Genomic DNA, 9,789 nt, shown 5'->3' on the forward strand with positions numbered 1-9,789 from the left:
GAAAATGAAGAAGTAGGAGTGCTTCAAAGGATGTGGCACAGCCTAAAAAACTGCATCCACTCTTCGTCCCATGCCAAAGAATAAGATCGGCCTAAATCCGGTCTCGGCCGGAACGAACGATGTGCTGTTGAGTCTCCAGCCAGTCGGTATGCCAGCACGGGTGTGTCGGATGTTTACAGACCAACCTATGCCCTCGATGTCAGAGTAGGCAGAGAAGGTTTCCTGGTGGAGTTCAGAGTAATAAATCGATCCCACTCTAACCATTTAGATCGAACCGAGTGCTTTTATGTTCTGGAACAAGCTGGAGTTTGCGCTGTGTTAGTGTTTATTCTGTTTGTGAGTAGTGCTCTAGCAGGGAGAGGTTTGATCAGTGTTTTGTATAGATGCAAGCTTTCGGGGAGTAGGGACGCATTTTTTAAATTGATAAAGCGAATGTTAAGGTTTTCGGCCAAGGCCGGTTTGAACTGATAGCAAGTGAAATCCGAAAAGTAGGTATACAGAGGTTATAACCAAGGAATGGTACAAGAGGATCTGACTTGGAGAGGCGCTTGTAGGTCTTTGAAGTTGTGGAGGTAAATGTGTCGAAGGAGGAAAGTTTTTGTGGTCTTACAAAGAGAACTTTTGCTTTTTTTGTCGTGTGTTTGTTACACCATTATACTCCATCTCGAGACAGTGGTCACCATTAATGCGCTGACACGAAACCTGAAAGCGCATGTGTCGAGCTAAGTGCGTACAGTCGTCAGCATAGAGGATAGTAAGTGAGTCTGTCTGGAAGGTTGTTTATGTATAATGTATACATTTTGTATAATGTATAGAATGCTGCCCTGAGGTACTCCAGCGTGCATTGAAAATGATGCCTGAAACTTTGTTTGAGCATTTAAATTTTAACTGCGGTCAACAAGAAAAACTTCAGAGCAAAATTATTACGTTAAATTTAGTACAACAGCTTGTACTGAGGCCAGCTGGCCAGGACCGTGTCGAAGGCTCGCTCATCTTTTGTGACAGAACAGACTTCAAGGTCGTCGGTCTTTTTGTTGTTTAGGTAGTTTTGTGATGATGTCGGAGTGCGTCGGCGTCGGAGTGATTGCGAGGTGATGAAAGCCGAATGTTTGTGTGGGAGAATGTATGGTCTTCGATAGATACCACCTGTCGTTGCAGTGTTAATGATTTTTTTTTTTTTTTTTTTTTTTTTTTTTTTTTTGCTAGTCTCGAGTGTCCAATTAGGGCGGTAACCATTTGGTCTAGGGGCAGGTCTTTCGTGGCTTAGGAAGAGGGCCATAAAGCAGTTAAAAGGGAAGTAGGAAAAAAATAGACGGTAGCGAGAGAAGCGTTGTAAAGATGAGCAAAGCTTGTATACGGTTGTCAGGAAGACACCTTTAAGATCGCGACCGATTGTCGAGGAGCCATGGAGCCTTACGAGGAAAGCCCTCTTTATTAGTTCTTTATTTTACTTCCTCACACGAGATGGGGGCTTTGAGTCCAGAGTGTCGTCCAGCTATTATCCAGTCGGAAAATTGGCTCTGGGTTGATTTTTACCGTTCTCTTGACTCCAGGTATCCATTTTCTTGAATCCTGGCAGTTGAAAAAGTGATGAGGACGGTGAGGATAGAAAATTTGGGCCAGTGTTCTCAAAAATTTGATAACATCCCACGGGATCTGAAAAACTTTTACGTATTAATGAATGGGGTGGGAGAAGGGGGGCTAGTTATACTTTGAGTTGTCGATTTTTTGCCAAAAATTCCGTGGATTGCGAACTCTTGTTACATCTACTTTTTCCACTAAAATCTGTCCAATATTTTTGTTCGGTCGTTATTGAAACAATGGGTGTTTTCTTAGAATAGAACATTGAACATGGTTTCAGCTGGTTTCAATTTTGAGTAAAAAGACTTTGAAAACAGGTCAGGAGACGGTTTGTCCCTTTCCGATGGATGAAAATGATATTGAGAGTTTTATACTTGAGACCTGGGTATGGTGTCACATTAGTTGAGGCGGATGGAGGCGAAGATTAATTCCAATACCCATCTATTGTTGGGAATCAAGCCTGTCAGAATTAAATATCACAGTTGTGATAATTCCAATTTGATTAAACGACGTGTCCCAGTTGCTGGTTATACGGGAAAAAGATCCATCTTTCTTTTTTTAGTATTAGTGATGTTAGAAATTTTAATTATGATGGATATATGTGACCTGAACAAACGTTCGGACCGGGTTCGTAGGTCCATTATGTGTGTGGTAGGCAAGTGCTGCCTGCCCTAGAAATGAAAAAAAAAATGAATTAATAAAGAAGGGGGCGAGACCCTCTGGCTGGTGTGTTCTTGCTTTCTATCACTGGCTGGAAGGCGCGGTATTGTTTGAAAAGAAGTTAAAATGGCAGCCACGTTGGTTTTGGTAGGAGACCACCCTTTCTTTTTCGCCTGCTAGGGATTGATCATTGGAGTTTTAGTCCCGACTATGGAGGTGAGACCGCGCTGCCGACCCTTCCAGCTCCTAGAAAGCTGAGAGCGAGGTTCAGTGGGTACTCTTTGTTTTTATGGAGAATTGATGGAGTAACAAAAACATAAACAGTGGAACAAAGAAAATTAACACATTTTTTTTTCGGTTGCTAGGGATTATCATAGAAGGTTTAGTTCTTGCTATGATTACACTTATTGCAGGTGAGGACCCTCGCCTGCCTCCAGGTTCTGAGAGTGAGTTCCAAGTGGGTCATTCATTTTGTTATATAAACGATAGTGGTGAGAACAAAGGAAACATACAAAGTGGCATAGAGAAGAAAATAATGAGAAAATTAAATGCATGAACAGAGCTATGGTACAGTAGGAGCAATCAGTGTAGAAGACGGAGCCGGTGACCTCACCTCGCTCCCCCATGCTTCCTCCAGTTGTGTATCGCTCCTCCAGCTGGAAACAGTCACTACTATATACCCGGGAATGACCTAGGACTCGTGCTAAGCGACCAGTGCGCTACAAGCAAGCTCCGCCCTCTCCCTCCGGGCAAGCCTGACCGTGGACCATCGCGCGACGCTTTTACCCCTGTAGACCAGCGTCACCCCTTTACGTGTGTTTTGCGTTCCTCTCAGCAACTGTACTAGAGTAGGCATAGCCTTTTACAATCTGTGGCAGTGGCGCTGCGTCCTTCCGGCTCGCAGCATGAACGCAAACCTTTGAAGAAAACCGCTCGACCGCTTTTCAAGACATGGCTAAGAAAAAAAAAACCCTGTAAAAGTACACGTTTGGGCCCCCTTTTCTTATTTTCTTTCCCTTCCGTATCCCAATTAAATGTTGTTAAAGACGTTGTTTTTTTTGTTGGTTTAAATGTGCTAATGACAGCAAATGCACTTTCTCACACTATTCTCCACCCTCAGATCGCATTTCCGTGAGATAGAGTATGTGATCAATAAAAACATGGACTATCGTTCGTTAGTTAAGTAATTATTATTTCTCTAGTTTTAGAGATTCTATATGGTTATCATGCAACGGAATTTAAAACACGTCGGATTTTATCTTATCCGAATATATTAATTTGATCTCGTCCCTCCCTCGTCCTGACCTGACCGTACCTTTTCTTTGCTTGCGGTCCTTTGGGAAGAGAAAAGGTTGTTTTCGTCTTAACTGACATCACTTTTTCTTTTCCCGGTTCGGTGCGGCGTGGGGTAGGGTCAGATGGACTGCTTTGGGTTCCTGTAATTTGGGAGTGAACATAGACATTGTTACATCTGCTTTTTGGTGACAGTTCTATCAGGCGCTAGAACAGGCATGTAACGCAATTTCATAGAAATGTATTATTTTGAAATATAGAGTAGGATCTTCCCCAATACATCCTAGTTGCACAGGTAGTGCCGGATAATGCCCCGGCGGTGCGTAAAAACGGCTAATAACATTACGACACCTTGTGAGTCGGTTGTGACCCGCGCGTTATGTCCGTTAATTAATGGTTAGAACTCGGGTTAAGCTAGAATCATTCATTTGCTTATTAATCACACCTTTCTCACCCTCCTCAAGCGCTTGCATGTTTTGGGTACACACCAAGCGTTTGTGTGATTCGTGAAATTTATAGATCCTTAGGGAAATTTTGCGAGCGCCCATCAAGATACGCAGAAGAGAGCAGGTTATTTAGATTCCATGGACTCGAGTCGCCTCAGTCATATACGGGAATTGGTATAGGATCCCCCCGTTATGAGTTTTATTGAGGTTCTGGCACTGACTAAGCTAGACATGTACCGGCAGTTCAGATTTTCTGACCCCGAGAAGATTGATTGTTAAATAGCTTGCGAATATGTTTTCATGTCACCATTCATTTCATGGTACATTCGTCGCATATCGTAGATGTTGAATTCAATGTGGTAGTGAAATAATCTTAAATAGCTGCATGCTAATGTACTTCAGTTTTGTTATAGTGAACGTTAATATTGTGTTTGTGATTTCATTCTCGTGCGAGGTCACTCTAGACTTTCCCTCTCATTCACGCTAGCTGGCACTCACACACACATTACACCACACCTTACCTCACTCACACCAGCAGGGACACTGGACGTTTCATAATAAGGTTGGTTTTCCCTGTCTTAGTGACGGCCGTAATGATTATATATAATTCTCTTTTAGCCGCAATTTGTCTGGGGCGAGTTGCTGTACATGATGTACAAGTACATTATTTCTTCTCTGTGTGAAAACTGTGGTTCAAGTAAATCTTCGCGGATTGCCCTGAGTCGTTTCCATTTATTTAATCACATATCTATCAGAGAGGTTGGTTAGTTCAAGCCGGTCCACGCGGATCGTATTGACCTCTCCCTCTTCTATTTTCTTCTTTATTTTTGTGAAAACACACACACAAAAAAAAGACGAAAATAATTGTAAAAACAACATTAAAAATCGCTAAATTTTAAAATCACCGGATTAGTGGTAGATTAAGACCCTTCTTTCTGGTTGGCCTTTCTTTTTCTCTTACTCTGCGCACTTACGTGGTATGATCTGGTTCCCGATTATATATTGCAGTCAACCGACACGGGGACGAAGGAGAACCTGCTACGTCCGGTTACTTTAGGATTGCCATGGGAAGGACGTCATCGAAGACCCCATAGGGCCCGCGGACAGAGATTTTCGTCAGAAAAGGTGTTAAGCACGTCCCAGTGTAGTGGACGGGCGTTGCCTGCAGACTCCCGTAGATCCAGCGAACCAGCACCTGATGCAGCAGGTAACCAGTCGCCCCAGGAATGCTGTGCATAGGCGGACACTGGCGGGACGCCTGCAGATCCGGTCAACTCTAGGAGTCGTAGCGCAGGTATCAGCCGCCCCGAGATGCCGCCCCTGCCCCGAACGCACCTAGATCCGGATGAAAATTACGAGGACGGTGGACACGAGAAGATCTGGACGAGATCTGTGAGGGACGTGGACGAGAACGCCACCGAGTTTGGCCTGGCGCCAGGTACGAGGAGGTCTGGACGAATACTGAAGTCAAAAAGGACCTGTGCGAGACTTTCGAGGACGACGTGGACATCGAGGACGGCGCAGATTACACCGAGGCCCAGGAGGAAAGAGGAACGACAAGGGACGAGCAGCCACGAAGGATGCACCCAGGGACAACGCACGCCGGAGACGAGATGACCAGCCAGGTTAGGTCACCCACTTGAGCAAAATAAATCTAAGACGCCTCGAGGGCGAGGCGTGAGTAAGTGGCCAAGCAATGCACAGGGAGCAAGTCAGTGTCGCAGAACGAAAGCGGTTGACATCACCTCCGACTCCCCCATGCTTCCTCGAAGCGCTGTATCGTTCCTCCAGCTGGGAAACGAGCACTACCTGATACCGAGAATGACCTAGGCATCAGAGAGTCGTCGCCAGTGGACCAGCGCGGTAAGGTCATAGCCTCGGCCTCCCTCCGGCAAGCTGACCGACCGCGACCCCGCATACACCCTATCTAGACACGTCTCGGTTCTTATACTGCGGGTCAACTCTCAGAAATAAAAGAGTGAATGCCGTTAACAATGCTGTTCACCATGTACTAAGATTGGAAAGCCTTTTACAGTTATAATATAAAGTACATGTATATAATGAGGAGGTGGGGCGAATGACGGGGGACAAGGGTGTGGCTGGTGAAGTGTGGAGGTATGGGGATGTTGTGTTGTGTTTGTAGTTGAAGGGAACATGTGTAAGGTGTGTACTATATGAAGATGTGTGGCGGTAAGGTAATCGGGTGAAAGTAAACATGTATGGAAGCGGAGCGAAAGTGGAGGGTGTGGCCGTGTGTGACTATCTGTGTAAGGGTGGGGAGCATCCTCTGCTCAGTGAGCACTCGTTGATAGAACGGTGATCACTGGGCAGAGGCCCTCCCCTACCCCAGAAAAGATTGGTCAGATTAGTCTTAGATAGAGAGCACGTTCCCTCGTGGTTGTGCGAGTGAGTAAGGAAACAGAAGAACAGCAGAATAGTAAACATAAACGAGAAGAAAACGAATACAGTTGAATATTTGTATGGGGTGAAATACAGAAAAAACAGACTAATAAGAGAATATAAAAGTAATACTAACTTGCGTAGACTCGTAAAAAGAAACAGGATGGTGTTTGCTAATGTGCATGTTGTGATGGATGGGTGAAGTAACGTGAATGTAATGATATGGAGATGTGAATGTCGTGTTATATGGTGATGGTATCTGAGTGTGTATGGGCCGATGGTCAAATTCGGCGCATGGAAATCATCCTCCGAAACGAGGGGAACAAAGAGTCTCGTTGTTCGTTTGAGATATGCGAGTTATTTGGTAGCGGGCCTTCCATCGTAGGCCAGGACGGCTTACAATAAAAAACACCAAAGCACTGCAACAAATTGGCAGTTTTTAATGTGATGGTGCCGGCCGAATATAAGGGTTGATTCCGTTCGGCAGGGTTTCAACTCGACCGGTCACCTAACACATAACAAGACGTGTGTCTCCCCTTTTTGATAAACACGCCCTTTCATCACCCTGTTAGTTCTGCTAAACTTCCCCCCCATTCCTATCACCATCACCCTGGCACTATGCTACAGTGGGTCATGTGATTCAAATTAACATTAATCCTGGGTGGAGCCCATCTCCTGTGAAGTGGCTCTCCAGAAGAAAGTTTCTCCATCACAGAAGTTGCTGTAAACCCACGTTTAAAAGTTCCACAATGGACAACAAGGTTGTTGTGCTAGGCCAAACAGCTGACCCCTTCCTCTCCTCATCTGGCCAAAGGAAAACTTCCTTCCCCTGACACTAAGGGCTAAATGCACGGTCGTGGCGAAAAAGATTGAAAAAACAATCGTGTGAGTCTATTCAGGCAAGAATCTCAGTCAAAAACAAGTCATTGGTTGTTGATGTCTACAAAACCACACGGTGGAGAGTTCGGATCGTACAAGATCCGGGGCTCTGCCCTGAGGAGGCACAAGAAGCTCCTTTCTTCGTGGGACATTTAATGTTCAACACATCTGGGCCCCACTACACATGCAGGCAACTGTCTCGTCCTGCCACTGGATCTCCTCTTCGGAAGTGCAGGATCCTTAAAACTCCCTCTGTGAGGTGAGGGTTTTGCTTTAGAGGGAGGGAGAAAAGGTTCCAAAAATGATGGCCTATCTTGTAGGTTGAAAAGGCATTAACACTCTGGTCTCTCCCCAAGGGCTCACATTACCCATGTGTTGCGTGAGTGGGCATCCCATCCGGGCCGCTGTTGAGACGGGAGTCCTAGAGGTGAGCGATTACCATGCATGAGTACGCCTTGTGGATAGCAACACGCCTATTTGGTCCTTATTCCAGCAAGACGGGTGGCCATTGGCTGTTATATATCTCCTCTCACCACCCCTGTGGGCTGGAGACCTTAGTTCTAACATTACAGCTTCCCCTCGTTGGACTCGGGGTTTGTGGTGGGCGTTGAGAGGATGAAATAACTGCTTCTTTATGGCAAATATCCAAACCCCCCACAACAAGAGATATTAAATGTTGACGGAACTGTGCAAGGCCCAGACTAAATCATTCATAGGTTCTAGGGCAAGCGAAAATGGAAAGCACAGGCTGGACTCTCGAAGACCTGCTCTAAGATGGACACAAAATCAGCCAAAAAAACACAACTGTCACGAGAATGTCCAGCAGGATGGGACTCTCGTGCTGCCTCTACAGGCCAGCAGCAAAATCCGGAGACCTCTGGAGTTACCTCTCAGGAAGTCCTTCATGACCGATATGGGAGCAGAAGCTGGAATCAACCGAAAACCAGCTGCTGATCCCACGACACCACCCACAATTTAAGACGAAAGGGCGGCCCCGAAAGAAAAACTGACCCAGGCCGGAGACAGACTCTGAGGGTGGTCTGTTGGACCCCCTTAGGCATTCCACAGTTTAAGGTTCCCTCTAAAACTGAAGGCTTCGACAATGCCTACCAATTGGTAAGGCATTGGAGATGAAGCGAAAAAATCTGGTGGTCAGTCAGGTTGCCAGAAAGAGGGCATGATATCATGCCCAAAGACCAAGCTACCCTTGAATTTCCTGACAGGAAACCAGGGAGAGCTTAATGATGGGAGGAATGTATGCCCCTCTCACCACTCAATGCCGACGACAGAAGAATCAAGGATGGTGCTACTTGATTCTCACTATCATATGATGTGGATTTGACACGTCGTGGGACGCTAGCTGAATGTCCAAAGGGAAGATACCAAACAGGAAAGTACCTGGTCCAACTTGAAAGGCGAGCCCCAACCATACACTTGGACGGGCAACTGGGTCTCATACAATCTAATAACATAACAACCTGAGCTGCTTTGGGGCTACAAAGTGCCAAAGATATGATCACCACCAGGTAGCGCAAGGCGAAGCCTAAATGTGGTGTCTGTAGGAAGGCACACAACACCGAGGTGTGCCCTCAAGGGCCCCACAAAGGAGCCAAAGGGCCACAAGAGCCAAAAGTGCCAACTACCACCAAGGGGATCATGCCTGGAGCTTGGCTTGTTCTGCAGGAAAGAGACGGCTCTTAGACGACAAGAGGTTGCTAACAAAAAGTGACCATACTTTGTTCCTGCTCCCCAGGGAACCCATGTCTGGGGAACAGAACAAAGAGAAAAGACTTCCTGACCTCCCAAGAGGAAGGAAGGCCCTTCCACAGCCGACACCTGATATCTCCAACAAAAACCGGAGTTTCCTTACCATCACTAAATGAGAGAAAAGACCACAGGAATTACGTCACAAAGAACACTGCGGAAAGCCTATACTAGAGACCGATAATCTCTTTGACGAGGAAGATATGACTCTCTATTTGATTGCTGTAGTCACAGCAGTAGTAAACAGCCAGTGGTCCATTGAGGAGGCAGAGAAGGCAGTCCCAGTCGCCATGACGCATGACCAGACTGTCACAGTCCTGAACTGGGAGGAAAAGCCCCTGCTCACCCCCAGGGACGAGACTCCCATCCCCAACCTCAACCTTTGGCCCATGCCCTCACAGCAGAGCTAGAACAAGGAAAAGGAGAAAAGATGCACAGATAATGCCTGAAGTGGGAAAAGCCAAAACTCACAAAAGTCAGAGTACCAAAGGCTCTCCAACCTCCCAGTGGGACCCCATGGTTAGCCTTACAAAAGATGAAATCCCTCAACCAGCGAGACCACCCTAAAGGGAAGTCGATCCCTGCCGTTGGGGGGGGGGCTTATTGATTGATTATTTAAAATTATCTGCCGGCAGTCAACAAGCTAAGGTCATTAGCCGCGAACTACCTTGTTAATAGAAATATTAAAATGTTTAAACCTTTAAACAATCTATCAATAGATATCTATAAAGAAACAATAACAAATAAAAATCAAAGCATAAAGATT

The sequence above is a fragment of the Penaeus monodon genome, chromosome 41 (genome assembly GCF_015228065.2).
Source record: "Penaeus monodon isolate SGIC_2016 chromosome 41, NSTDA_Pmon_1, whole genome shotgun sequence".
NCBI lineage: Eukaryota > Metazoa > Arthropoda > Malacostraca > Decapoda > Penaeidae > Penaeus > Penaeus monodon.